Genomic DNA, 15571 nt, shown 5'->3' with positions numbered 1-15571 from the left:
TCATACATCATTCTAGACCTAATTCTTTACGCTCTGCCAAATTTCGTGCAAATCAAGAGATATATAGGGACTTTGGTGCACCATTTACCTTAAATCGGACGAAAATGTATATGGGAGCTATATCTAAATCTGAACCGATTTTCGGGAAACTTAACACACTTCATTCCTGGTCCTAGGCGCAGTTACCATATAAAGGTCTTTTCCCATTTTAAGTATCTAAGTGATGTACCGAATATTTGTATCTATAAATAAATAATATGCACTTTTTCAGGATAAAGATTTGGCAATTAAAAATATATATTTTATACCCCAAGATTCTTGGACCAACTCCGTTTAGAAGCGATTTACAAATGCTCTTTTTCTGGTTGGAGCGCACGAGAACTCTCGATGAATTCAATCGATTTTATACCATCTTTGCACATAGTAATATTTCTTACAAATTTACCGTACGCTCGAAGATGAAAAATATCGGTCTGCTTCATTTAATGTCTCTTGGAATATCCATTTTCATCCAAACTTGACATACCGTAATATTTTCAAATGAAATGAAGTTTAATCCATACTGTGCACAACTAAATAATTTTACAAAAGCTAGATGAGATCGGTCCACTCCTTCTGGTAAGTGTCAACATTTTAAAAATTCCATATGAAGCCATTGGAGTATCAAATAGATTCGGTAAATGTCAATTGTAGTATATTTCAAGACCGATGATGCGACCCGTCTTCCCACTCCCTTTGGAATCTTCCGGGTCAACATTTTGAAAATATTTTTATTTGGTTTTGTATTTCGTTTTCCCAGAAGATTAATTTTCAATATTCCGACACTTCCGAATTTAATGACGTTTTTACTTGTTTAGACTTTAGTTTCGGTTCTCAAATTATTTCTATGAACCGATAATCTACCTTTACCATCATGCTATTGGGAATCATACACCAATTTCGTATTCACCATGATGACTTTTTTGCACTTAAATATATTCCGTTTTACTATATTTATGTTCGCCCTTTAACAATTTTACACAATTTTCTACTTATTTTATGATGTCCTAAATCAGCACCTTTTTTAGGTTGATATTATTTATGGCCAAATTCAATGATGATGATGACCATATAAAACTAAAGCATTATCAGATCAGATAAGAGTATAAAAAAGGTGGCATGTGCCACGCTGTTGTTGCATTACCAAGTTGTAAATTAAATACCAAAAATCAACATAAAAACTTACCCAAGAAAATGTTGACACATTAACATTGGTGTAAGTCCCAAAACATAAAATAAAAAAAAAAACATAACCTCCAAAAACATTGACAACCTCCGAATTTTGTTGCCAACAATCATGCGACTGCCAATGGCGCGAGCAGCAGCAGCAAGAAGACATAAATTGTCATTAAACATTTAATAACCCATAAACGATGGCAATTTAATTAAAATCATGCGAATTTTTGAATGCAAGAATCCCATTTACAAGCTCGAAAAGGAACATCTTTGGAATCCCGTTTATTTTATTCGCCAGATATTTGTTTATTTCTCCCCATTTTGCTACCTTGTGAGTTTTTCGGTACTTCGTCAATCACCCTTGTGACTTGATATTGGGCGATAGCACCTGTTCCTGCTGTAATTTAAGGCAAGTATTTAAAACATCACCTTATGTTTGCCGACAGCAAATTCGTGCCAACAATAGTTTCGGCAGCAACCGTGTTTTGGATGTTTCTCTGGTTGCATGTAAATGTCCGTTCATGTTTATGTTCGGTGTTCATGTCCAAGTGTATTGCCACTTGTAAAACCTATCACACTGAGCCGTCTTACATACACACAAGTACGTACATACATTATTCTTCTAATTGTCGTTTATCTCATTTAGATAAACGTTGTTCGGCTTCAATGGTTGTCTTAAGGGAACCCCCCCCCCCCCCCCATTCTCGATTTTTTATTTTTAAGATTTTAAATGGGCTGGTAAATGAATACCAATGCTTGTAAAGGTTTGTAACATGGCACATATATATTTGAAGATTTAAAAAGGAAGAAAAATAATTTACCAAAATTTGTTGTTGTTGTTTTGTTGTTGTTTTTTGGGTTTAAAGAAAAGTCCATATTTTCGATGGCGGGCATGATAACTCCACACTGGAACATCGGAATCCGAAAATTCCAACTGTGTTAGAAAGAGGACATGTCTGGCTCTCGTATGAACTAGGATTATTGACTTCGCACAACAATTAACAAAATGGCGGAACTTTGAAAAAATTTTTTTGGAAAATCGCCTATTTTTTACCACAAACTTAGTTAAAAATAAGGAAGATCTTCACCGATTGGCTTTATCCTAGTTCATACGAGAGCTACACACTCCCAGAGAAACGTGTCAAAATTTGAAACCGATTGGATTATTAGTTTTTGAGTTATCGTGCCCGCCATTCGTTGTGAGAAAAACGCGTTTAAAGTTTGAAAAGCCCTTTAGCTGTCACTTGATGCTGACACAATAAATCGGCTATATCTTCAAGAGTTCTTGAGATTTTCACTTGAAATTTTGTAGGAACATTCTAGAATTAGAGTAGATACGAATTAAATCAAAAAAAATTTTGACACCGAGAATGGGGGGTCCCCTTAAGTGATACAGGCAGGTTAAGGTGTTAGTGTCAAACAAAATGATGTTCATGATGGAAAATGTAAAGAAATTCAAAAGGGGGATGACCTGACATACCCTGAGAAAAATTGTATTTTTTTGTGATTTTCGGTACTCAAAGAAAGATTTAAAAAGATTTTTTATATCTCTCTATTTATAATTCTGGACCGATTTAAAGCGAAATGTACACATGCAACACAAAGTTCAATGCAAATTTCATTTCAATCGGTCAAAGGTTGTTTTGTTGGCGCACAATTTAAATAGGTGGATTAGATTCGGTAGATTATATATATGTAGTATATATTATATACGTTCTTAGGATGTATTGTAATGGTCCATCCTTCTGATAGCCTCACAACAAAAAAGACGTAATTTGAACAAATAGGAAATATTAACGATGTTAAGTTCGGTTTTTATACTCTCCAGCATGAGGATGACATACAAAATATCTCCTAGGAGAAAACTCATGTTATGATAGACCTTGGACTTACCAAAAACATGTTAGAAATTGAAATGATTGAAATTCTCAAAATATCTAATAGTAAGGTACCGATATATGGGGCTATAATATGACGGGAAACAATATTGATATTTGTTGTAGTGAATGAATTTCTCAAAATGCGGACTTGGGTCAATATTAATAGTTTTTTTGCGGAGATGTACCACCACATCTCTGCTCCGTTATGAGAATCCAAAATACCAAGTTACAGCCAATTTGATTGAAAAAATCAACAATCAAAAATGCCTATATTAGGGGGTACCTTATTATGGGGGCTACCCTTAAAAGTGGGTCAATATTAAACATTGTGTGTCATTCAATGAGATCAAAAAACGCCAAATTACAGCCAATTCGGTTGGAAAACATGTCCAAAATCACGAAAATACCGAATAATGGGGGGTACCGTTATATGGGGGCAACACTTGGTACAATAATTATACCATGGGTCAACCCTGAAACTTGCGTCTATATTACTAATTTTCAGTACGGATATGTGTTATTCAATGAGAACCAATAATACCAAATTACACCCAATTCAATTGGAAGACCAGTCCAAAATCTCCAAAATATCGAGTATTAGGGTGAACCGTTATGTGGGGGCTGAAACCTGAATCTTAGACCATTAAAATTTCTGGTACGGTACTTTATATTGGGGTTGCACCAAAACGTGGACCCACATATGCCATTTGCAATACCAAAAATCCTAGAAGTACTAGCAATGTCTATCTTTTATATTTCGATCTATATTTTGATTTCAACTGACGGACAGACGGATATCCGTAAATAGACATAGAACTTTATTCTGATCAAGATTTATGTACTTTGGGGGGTCTACGGTGAGGTGTTGCAAACGGAATGATAAACGTAATATTCACTGCACTTTTTGGTTGAGGATATAATAAATCTGATGTGAAACATACCATAAATTAAATTTGTAAGTCGATCCAAATATTCTTACCAAGATTAGGTTCGAGAAATTGAGGTGTCTTTAATCGACACTGAGCTTATTGCGTAGACTTTATCATTCACGTAACATCAAGGGAAAGAAGTTATCTTTGAAATGTGAAGGCAGGTAGTGAACTGGGAGTGTGGTTTGTAGGCGAGCTTAAGATCGGCATTTTGGCGAGGTGAAGGTCGGCATTGATTCTTTTTTTATAGACGAGCTGAAAGCCGGCAGTGATTCTTTGAAGGTGAGCTAATGGTCGACATTAAGTCTTTATGGCGACATTAAGGCCTGCAGTGATTCTTTGGAGGCCGCCAGGGATTATTTATTGTCGCGCTTAAGGCCGGCAGTGATTCTGTGAAGGTGATCTGATCACCGGCATTGTCTCTTTATACAGTGAGTCTTGACAGGAGCCCTGAAGGCCGGCGGTGAGTGTTTTTAGGCGAACATTCCCGCAGTTACTTTTTATAGAAGAGGAGAAGGCGGACAGTGATGCTTTAAAGACGGGTTAAAGGTCCTTTAAAGACGGATTAAAGTGAATTTTATAAAAGAAATGAATGTTAGAAGTGAGTCTCTATGATCGAGAATAAGCTGGACAGTGGGTTTTTATAGACGAGTTAAAGCTGACAATCACTGTGACACAAAATCGGGCACTCTTTGTGGGTATAAAGAACGCAGAAGGAGAGATGGCATATATTCAGTCAAATCGAATTACCTATATTTTTGTAAAACACATCCTCCTACTTTCCAGAGACAAGGTGATAATATCAGCCAGATTTGATTGTCAGTTGATTATTAAGAACTAAAATGTCAGTCGAGTTTTGGTGTGATCTTCGATTCTTTTTTTAACCTTCGCCACGTTGTCGTACAGGATATTAAGTCTTTGTATATATATATATATATATTAGGGCGGGCCAAATTTTCTGTCGATTAAATCCAGCCCTTAGGATGATTGTATGGACAATTCTAAGCAACTTTGGTGAAGGCACCATAGGTCTATCTCGATTTTCGAGTCTCTCACTTTTCAGAAAACGATTTTTCCCTATAACATCAATTTAATTCCAAATTGGATTCCTGTTGAAACTGGTGAACATTTAATTCGATTTCGCTATAGCTCTCATATATATATATTTGACTGATTTAAGGTACATGTCATACCAAATTCCCCGGTATATCCGAGTGGGATTTTATTTAGCATAGCGTAAAAATTGAGTCTAGAAATACGTATGTTAAGTTTCGTTGAAATCGAAATATTGAAATGTTATGAAATATTTTTGACCGATTTCACGTAAATTACACAACGCTTCCAGCTTTTAACACGTATCTCTAAGATATTCTTTAAAGAGTACACGATCGTTAAGAAGAAATAAATAAAATATTAATTTTCCCTTTTGCATTACGAATTCAAGTCTTTGAGAATGAACTTCTTCTCACTTCCTTAAAATAACATGTGGAACCAAGGAGGTTTGTTCAACTTTAAAATGTTATAAAGGGGTCATAGAAACTTGGGAGGATGTCATTTTTATCGTTTCTAACAATTGACTAGAAATTCATTTGATGTAACCATTACATTGTCCTGTTACGGCCAAGCAACTATGGTTTTTGTTTGTCAACAATTGGAATATGGTGACGAAGAGTATCTTCAACAATGTCCACTGTCATGAGAGATGTTTTCGAATGTTAATTTTGGACTATGGCAATATTGACAATCATCATGTCATATACATATATATGTTTGTATTTTCAAGTAATAGAACACATTTTCTTGATTTGTTTGTTTCCATTGCCCTGCTGAGTCAGTGCTAACTTCAATATTAGAAGAAAAGAAGGAAGAAAAAAAGTTTTGAAAAGTAAACAAATTTTCTGAAAATACAAAGAAGAAGATGTCTGTCCATTGATCATATATGTCCATTGGACCAGCTAAATTAAAGGACAAAAATTTAAATACAAAAAGGTCGAAGAAAATGAGGCCTATATAAAGTCAGTGCAAAAAAATTATTGCTGAATTCCGATTACCTATATTTAAGAAATTCTATTAAACTGCTAAACTTTAAATTATATTAGGTACATATCGCTATTTCATTTACAATATGAGTACATATATGCTGATGTTATTATTGGAATCATAATTTCTTCCAACTAACAAGAAATGCCTTCGAGTTCATTCAGAACAAATGACAAAAGGCGTAACCACTCAAAGCTATGATAATGGCAGTCATATATTTCGTAGTTGTGAATAAATACGACATACATACATTCACCAGTTCGCCGTATTGTTTGGCATGTCGATTTATTTACGTTAAGCCAGCCAGAAAACGTCTTCAAGTTGGCTGAACTAGTTCATTGTGCTGCGCCGAGAATTGCGTAAACCAAATTAAGCCGTTTTGTTTTTTGTCCTTTTCGCAGTAATGTTGCCCTGAATATTGGGGAACATCTATTTTTTTTTTTTTGGTTTGTATTGACTAGGTTTGCCACATGATTTAGCCAACAAGTGTTTCGCACTTTTTCTCCATATGCCTACTTCTCTACACAAAAACGCTTAGCTGAGTTGTTTTTGTCCATGGATTTGTGGAATCAATGCGGTTTATTCCAATGAAATGGTGCGATGTTGTGTATCGATTGCGATTAATGAGTTGCACTTAAAATAAATCGTGCCATAGTTTAAGAAAATCCACCAAAGACGACAGAACAACAAAAACAACAAGTGCTACGCGAACAACAATAACAAAACCAGTAAGGAATGTAGTAAAGTCGGGCGGGGCCGACTATATGATACCCTTCACCACTATTTACATGAAATCGGACGAAACTATATATATGGGAGCTATATCTAAATCTGGACCGATTTTCTCGAAACTTGGCGCACATCATTCTAGGCTCAATTCAGTACGTTATGCCAAATTTCGTGCAAATCGCAAGATATATAGGGTCTTTGGGGCACCATTTACATGAAATCGGACGAAACTATATATGGGAGCTATATCTGAATCTGGACCGATTTTTATGAAATTTTACACACATCATTTTAGACCTAAATGATTAGGCTATACCAAATTTCGTGCAAATCGAAAGATGTATAGGGACCGTTTACATTAACTCGGTTAAATATATATATGGGAGCTATATCTAAATCGGAACCGATTTTTCCCAATTTCAATAGGGTTCGTCCTTGGGCCGAATAAGTGACCTATGCCAAATTTCATCCAATTCGGATCATAAATGCGACCTGTACTTTGCTCACAAAAATACATGGACAGACAGACAGACGGACAGACGGACGGACGGACGGACGGACATGCATAAATCGACTTAAAAAGTGATTCTATGCATATTCTCAAAAGGAACCATGGGTCTATCTCGTTTCCTTTTGCCTGTTACAAACATATGCACAAAGACATAATACCCTGTACCACAGTGTGGTGAAGGGTATAAAAACATTGCCGGAGATTTAGAATGATTTTTCATTTAATACCAATTTGCACCTTGCAGCATAACTAGGAAAAATCTTCAATGTGGTCGGTTGTGGAAATTGAATACAAAATTTGGATGTAGGGGGCCTTTGGGGGACAACCTGGTAGAGAAGGGATTATTAGACGGAATCTCCATTGGCGAGCTGTACGTACTGTTTATAGAGTTGAAGGGAGTTTTTATAGGAAGCTGAAGAGAGTATTTTTAGACGAGCTGAAGGCAGTCTCTATAGACGAGCTGCCGAAGGGAGTCTCTTTAGACCAGCTGCCGAAGGGAGTCTTTATAGACCAACTGCCGAAGGGAGTCTCTATTGACGAGCTGCCGAAGGGAGCCTCTATAGACGAGCTTCAGAGAGTCTCTATAGACAAGCTGCTGAAGGGAGTCTCTATAGACGAGCTGCTGAAGGGAGTCTCTATAGAAGAGCTGCTGAAGGGAGTCCCTATAGATGAGCTGCTGAAGGGAGTCTCTATAGAAGAGCTGCTGAAGGGAGTCTCTGCAGACGAGCTGAAGGGAGTCTCTATAGACGAGCTGTTGAAGGGAGTCTTTATAGACGAGCTGCTGAAGGGAGTCTCTATAGACGAGCTGCCGAAGGGAGTCTCTATAGACGAGCTGCCGAAGGGAGTCTCTATAGACGAGCTGCCGAAGGGAGTCTCTATAGACGAGCTGCCGAAGGGAGTCTCTATAGACGAGCTGCCGAAGGGAGTCTCTATAGACGAGCTGCCGAAGGGAGTCTCTATAGACGAGCTGTTGAAGGGAGTCTTTATAGACGAGCTGTTGAAGGGAGTCTCTATAGAAGAGCTGCTGAAGGGAGTCTCTATAGAAGAGCTGCTGAAGGGAGTCTCTATAGACAAGCTGCTGAAGGGAGTCTTTATAGACGAGCTGCTGAAGGGAGTCTTTATAGACGAGCTGCTGAAGGGAGTTTTTATAGACGAGGTGCTGAAGGGAGTCTCTATAGACGAGCTGCCGAAGGTAGTCTGTTTAGGCGAGCTGCTGCAGAGAGTCTCTATAGACGAGCTGAAGGGAGTCTCTAAAGACGAGCGTCTATAGAGACTCCCATAGACGAGTTGAAGGGAGTCTCTATAAACGTGCTGAAGGGAGTCTCTATAGACGAGCTGCAGAAGGGAGTCCCTATAGACGAGCTGCAGAAGGGAGTCCCTATAGACGAGCTGAAGGGAGTTTCTATAGACGAGCTGCTCAAAGGAGTCTCTATAGACGAGCTGCTCAAGGGAGTCTCTATAGACGGGCTGCTGAAGAGAGTCTGTTTAGGCGAGCTGCTGCAGAGAGTCTCTATAGACGAGCTGAAGGGAGTCTCTAAAGACGAGCGTCTATAGAGACTCCCATAGACGAGTTGAAGGGAGTCTCTATAAACGTGCTGAAGGGAGTCTCTATAGACGAGCTGCAGAAGGGAGTCCCTATAGACGAGCTGCAGAAGGGAGTCCCTATAGACGAGCTGAAGGGAGTTTCTATAGACGAGCTGCTGAAGGGAGTTTTTATAGACGAGGTGCTGAAGGGAGTCTCTATAGACGAGCTGCCGAAGGTAGTCTGTTTAGGCGAGCTGCTGCAGAGAGTCTCTATAGACGAGCTGAAGGGAGTCTCTAAAGACGAGCGTCTATAGAGACTCCCATAGACGAGTTGAAGGGAGTCTCTATAAACGTGCTGAAGGGAGTCTCTATAGACGAGCTGCAGAAGGGAGTCCCTATAGACGAGCTGCAGAAGGGAGTCCCTATAGACGAGCTGAAGGGAGTTTCTATAGACGAGCTGCTCAAAGGAGTCTCTATAGACGAGCTGCTCAAGGGAGTCTCTATAGACGGGCTGCTGAAGAGAGTCGTTATAGACGAGGTGCTGAAGGGATTCTTTATAGACGTGCTGAAAGAAGTCTTTATGGACAAGCTGAAGTGAGTATTTATGGACGAGCTAAAGTGAGTCTTTATGGACGCGCTAAAGTAAGTCTTTATGGACGAGCTGAAGTGAGTCTTTATGGACGAGCTGAAGGGTGTCTCTTTAGAAAAGCTGAAGGGTGGCTTTGTAGACGAGCTGAATGGTTATACATTGTCTGATCCAAACTCACCAAAGTTGCTGTAGTTTTATATTACGATAATGAGGCGAAATCGCCAATCTCAATGTTCGTGGCTGTAATTGGGCAATCCGGGTTCTAGACGGATGTGAAAATTTGTTGCAGAAACATTTTGCAAATAGTTCCATGTTTTTGTCCATGGCCGTGGTTTTGGAAGTGACTGTAGTGCTTCCACAGGAAGAATAATACCTACAGCTCTTTCATAGGAAAAAGAATACTTACAGTTCTCCTCTAGGAAGAGGAAGATCTCCAATTCTCCTAGAATTCAAGCAGCTCTTCCACAGAAGAAAACTCCTGCACCTCTTCCACAGGAAGAGGAATGCCTACATACCAAAGAAAGAATAACACCTGAAGCTCTTCCATAGGAAGAAGAATACATGCAGATCTTCCACAGGGAAAATTATACCTGCTGCTCTTCATCAGGGAGAAGAATACCTACAGCTCTTCTTCAAGAAAAAGACTACTTGCAGATCTGCTATAGGAGGAACAACACCTCCAGCTTTATCAAAGAAAGCAGAATATCTGCAGCTCTTTCAAAGGAAGAAGAAGACCTACATCCCTTCCACAGAAAGAAGTATACCCGCAGCTGTTCCACAAGAAGAAGGAGCCTACAGTTCGCTTCTAGGAAGAAGGATACCTCCAGTTCTCTTATAGGAAGAGAAATGCCTTTAGCTTTCCTATAGGAACAAAATCGAAGTGACTGTATGTTGTTATTTATTTCTAGTTGGTTGAGAAACATGGACAGTAGGTCCGTGGTTAGATGTGGCACCCTGAAAGCCCCTATACAAAGGTCCCTGAGTGTCCATTTTAACGAGTGGTATGCATTCATGCAATGCTATTTCAAAGGCTCCAGGCCCAATATTTCTTGGCCCCTTTTAAACATACGCCTTGCAGATCTCTCGTAGGTGCTTCGGCAACAGCCCACTTACATACCACTGCTGAACAGTGACATACGTTTTTAAAATACGTTTCATTTTTCATTTGTATGAATAAAATGGTAAACAAGCAGCTAGCTAAGTGCACCGCCACCAATTTACTGGAATGAGAATTTCTCTTGGCGAAAATGCTGATCCTTTTCTTCGTCGTCGCCTTCTTCTTATTCCTGCTTCTAACCCATTCCACCTATGGTATTGAGTTTAGCCAGTGGTGCGTGGTATGGTACTTAAATGAGTGATTGCGTGTACAAGTGGTACGTAGCAGTGACTTACGTACAAATCGAGAAAGAGTAACATGAGTGGGTTCATGTTAAAGGCTTTTAGGCCATATTTGAGATTCCGGTTAATAGCTCGAGTACAACAAGCACACATACACATGACCGGGTAAGTAAAATCTATGGAGACCCATATAGTTAGAACGTTTTTTTTTTTTTTGTGTTTATTTGTTGTGATTAAGTACCAGTGATTTGTTTAATGGTGCATAAATCGGCTGCGGATTAGTTGCGGCGAATAAAAACGGTGGCATATCACATTCACATACAGCTGTTGGTACGCTGTACCAACAATAACAGCATGATGTGGAATGAACATAAACAAAATATTCGAACAGCCGTACTTCGATCACCGATGATTAGTGGACCAAAGAGAGCAGCTAGCACGTGTATGTAGTATAATAAATCCTTGACTATATTTTTGAGTTCGTAAAGCAATTATTTCATTTTGCCATAATTAAATGCCGTTTTGACATTTGTGACATTCCGAACGCATTTTTATTGAAAACACGAGCCAATTGTAGAATACCGTTTAGTTTTGGTATTTTTTGTGAAGACAACTAGTCATTCATAATCTACTTTGGGTAAATTCTTTAAATCAGGAAAGAAACAGTGTTTAAAAGCCTATTCAAATTATTTGCAAAAATTATTTGTAGGTGTTATAATTGTGTTGAAGTAAGTATCTACCGAAGTCAGATCTGCCATTCTTATAGGCAACCGAACAGTAAGGTCGCGGCACGATTGTAAGGTCGGACATACGACAGCTTACATTTACAATTCCTAATCAGATATGTATGATAGCTTGTATGAAATAACTAATCTTCACTGAAAAAAAAAAAAAATAATTCGCTGCGGACAGGATTCGAACCTGTGCGGGTAGAACCCAATGGATTTCAAGTCCATCTCCTTAACCACTCGGACACCGCAGCTTATGATCAGTATGTAGTAAAGCTCACTAAAGTTTCTTGCTCACCCTCTCTTTTTCAGAGAATTTACAAAAGAGAACATAGCATTTTAAACCCTTAAAAAGCCTTATTCTTGTAAATATCTATCCTTAAAATGTTGGTATTAATATGTAATTATATTGAAAATAACAAAATAATGTGCGTCGGCCGGGAATCGAACCCGGATCAACTGCTTGGAAGGCAACTATGCTGACCATTACACCACCGACGCCCCTGATCATATGGCTCTTCTATATAGTTCTTAAACTAATGAATATTCGTACGCAAAAACATTTTTCAATATCGATTCCGTAATATTTAAAAAAACGTTATTTCCTTAGTATATCCTTCAAAGACCCCTTAAAGTGTATATGACAAATTTTTAACAGGAGTAGTATAGACGACCGAAAATCTAACATTCTGTGGTACTACGAGGGTAATTCTGAAACTTTTAGCCTAGCAAAAAAAAGAGAGGTATAAACAGAAAAAAGATAGGTGTTTTGAAAACTTCCATCTCAGTTATGAAAACATGTGAAATTTTGTTTCGATCTGGCTACTCCTTCATATAGAAACAGCTGTTCAAAAAAGACGCATCCGCAATTTTTTACAATGGAAAAATTAGAAATGCGTGCTGTCATTAATTATTTGCATAAAAAATGTTACTAATATTCCATTCACCATGGGTTGTATTGTGATGTTCGGTTTTCATTTGTGGCCTATAGATCGAACAAACACTAAAAACCAGTGAGCGGGGCAGTATAGTCGTACGGGACCGACCATACGATACCCCACACAACTACCACGGAACTCTAACTTTCTGCGGATATTTGCATCCACTTGTCCGATTAGAAGTCAACAGAACCTCTGGTTTACACTGACATATATGCCGAATAATACTAATATTCGGTATAGTCCTTCTTGTCCAGATTCCCTTCACCGTGGCTTGTGTTGTGATGTTCGGCTTATAATTGTGGCCTATAGATCGACTCGAAAAAAACACAAAAAAAAGTTTTTGGTTCTCTTCATCCCAAAATTATTATCTGATCATCGCCGAAAATTATAGGCGTTGTACTTGACCATAACTGGAATCTCATGGAAAACTTCAAAACGATTAGCACTATATTTCCGCCCACTAGTGTGGAAATGGGTTACTAAATAATATCTCACATTGCACATCTGAGTACATACGACAATATAATTTGTATCAATTTATAGGCCAACTACTCCTCTTGGATACGCTACCAACTTCTCGGGTCTATGTCCTTCAGGGGTAAATATATACGCTATAGAATGCAAATTTTATATTTTTTCACACAAAAAACAGGGTCCATATGACCCGCTAAATATTGACCGATCTTTATCAAAATTGTATCCTTGCAAAAATTCACGATGTTGGGACCATAATTGTAGGCTCTGGAGCGACCAGAAAAACCGACAAAAAATTAGTATTTGGTCCATTTCATCCCATAAGTATTAACCGATCTTTACCGAAAACAATAGGGGTCTTCATTGGCCAGAACCGAACCTACATGCAAAAAAAATGGACAGACGGACGGGCGGACTCAGCGGACCGACTCAGCTAGTCGATATATGACGATCGGTATACTTAAAGATGTGTTAGGACAAATATTTCGCGGTGTTACAAACTATTGGGGCTGCACAAAGCTATAATACCCTGATAACATAGTTGTGTAGGGTATAATTAAGTTGTTGGTCCACTTCATCCCAATATTATTATTTGATCATTACCGAAAATTATAAGCGTTGTCCTTGATCATAACTTTAAACTCATGCAAAATTTAAAAGCGATCAGCGCGGTGGAAATATACACCCTCTAGTGTGGTAATGGGTTACTAAATAATATCTGAATACGAAAGCGCCTGTAAATATTTAAGTGTATCTCCCACATCCGAATACATACGACAAAATAATTGGTATCAATTTAAAAGTCAACCACTCCTCTTAGATATATTATCAATTTTTGGTCTATTTCATCCCCTAAATATTAACCGATCTTTACCAAAAATAGGGCTCTTCATTGGACAGAAACCATCCTACATGCAAAATTTCGTGAAGATTGGTCCATACCTGGGGTCTGTATTGTGTTTACAAATTATAATGGACAGACGGACATATCTACATACATCGGTCATGTCTCGACTAGATGATTCGAGCCGTCCGACTCATCTAGTCGAGATATGACCTGTATGATCGGAATACTTAAAAGTGGGTCTAGGACCAATATTTCACGCGTTACAAACTCTTGGAGTCACACAAAGCTATAATATCCTTACAATATAGGTGTATAGGGTATAACAAGAAAAAATCGTCGTTAAGTTCGGACGAACAGAACTTATGAGGTACCCTTCACCATGTGGGGGGGTATGTCATTGTAAAATTTTGTTGCGAAGATCTGACTCCTAAGACAATTCGACCAATTCCAAAAATACCGTATACCTTAGTTATACATAGTCGAGGGAAAAGTCAAATTTTACCTTTGAGTACAAAGTCGAGTTTTCGATTTTTAAATTTTGTCAAACCAGTTCAAAATCGACTAGACATTATTGGTCGATTATGGAAAGCTAGTAAACTCCAGTTGCAATTTGAGCTGGGAACGTCACTGAAAAAAACTGTTTTGACACTTTTCCAACTAGAAAACAAAAAATTGAATAGAAAATTTCAGAAAAACTAATTTTAAGTGATGATAAGCTCAGTGGAATTAGTTTTTTATGATAAAAAATGGCGTGGTATCTATTAGAAGGCATATAAGAGATTAATACAATCAATTAGAACTACCATCCGTAGAGAAATGTTCAATCAACTGTTCATTTTAGCTTTAAGGCGTATTTTCGGCTACCAAAAATACCGTTGTGTATTTTTTTGAAGCATTAAGTCAGATGGTGAACAGTAATTCCTCCTCTCTTAAAAGTGTGTGCAGCTCTGAGGTTTTTTGCGGAGGGAAGTTTTCAAAAGCCCCATGGCAATGACTTCAACCTTTGCATGGCTCAACCACAATGTCGGTGATTTTGATCGAATTTGACGGCTAATAGAGGAAAAACTATGTAAAATTTGGATCATTTTCAAATTAACTGAGGAGGAAAAAGGGAAGATAAACATTTTTTTATTCGAAAAAAAGTTCCCTGGTGTTGTCGGGTGTATAGAGGGCATACACGTACATATCATAGTCCCAAAAGAAGATGTTCGCCATTTTATGGTAATTTTAATCCTTACTCCAACCAAATTTCAGTTCATATTGCTAAACAAATTTCTATTTGAAACAACTAAAGTTGACAACAGTTGCCATCCATAATTCAAATTTGGCAACTGGCAACGTAACTAAACTATGGTTACCATCAGTAATCGACCCATTAATTTTTTATATGAATTGTTGTCAACAGAAAAACTAAAGTTGTAGAACGTATAGTGATGATATTTACCGGGTAAACACCTAAGGTGTGGATAATGAATTCGGATAATGAATTAACAGGTTTATCGAATTTTTGCACATACAGTACATTGTATTCAAATCACTGTGCCCCATTGACGATTAATGAAAGTTGATTTGTTACAAAATGTCGATATCCTGCGTTCTGGTTTGAACACATTTCATTCTTTACAAGCACTAACTTAATTAACATGTTACTTATACGGAGTATGTGTCTCCATTCAATTGCCACCAGAGGCTATTGCCAGTTTAACTGCTGGATTTACTATATCTCTCTATTACAGCTGCATCTGCTTGGAAAAGTGTATTTAATCTTTCGAGTATTTTCTTTTCTTCTTTGTGATATTGATAAAGCAATAACATGATTTTCTTTA

The 15571-nt window shown here is 37.9% G+C and overlaps 2 non-coding genes across 2 annotated transcripts; both read right to left on the bottom strand.

The window, feature by feature from the left end:
- Nucleotides 1-11655: 11655 nt before the first annotated feature.
- Nucleotides 11656-11737, bottom strand: Trnas-uga (transfer RNA serine (anticodon UGA)). Its single transcript has one exon. It is a non-coding gene; the product is annotated as a tRNA-Ser (tRNA).
- Nucleotides 11738-11912: 175 nt separating this feature from the next.
- Nucleotides 11913-11984, bottom strand: Trnag-ucc (transfer RNA glycine (anticodon UCC)). The gene has a single exon. It is a non-coding gene; the product is annotated as a tRNA-Gly (tRNA).
- Nucleotides 11985-15571: the final 3587 nt, after the last annotated feature.

This window comes from Musca vetustissima, unplaced genomic scaffold (genome assembly GCF_032173495.1).
Source record: "Musca vetustissima isolate MV318-11 ecotype Yass unplaced genomic scaffold, APGP_CSIRO_Mvet_v1 utg7156, whole genome shotgun sequence".
In the NCBI taxonomy this organism is placed as follows: domain Eukaryota; kingdom Metazoa; phylum Arthropoda; class Insecta; order Diptera; family Muscidae; genus Musca; species Musca vetustissima.
This window is presented reverse-complemented; position numbering and strand designations above follow the sequence as displayed.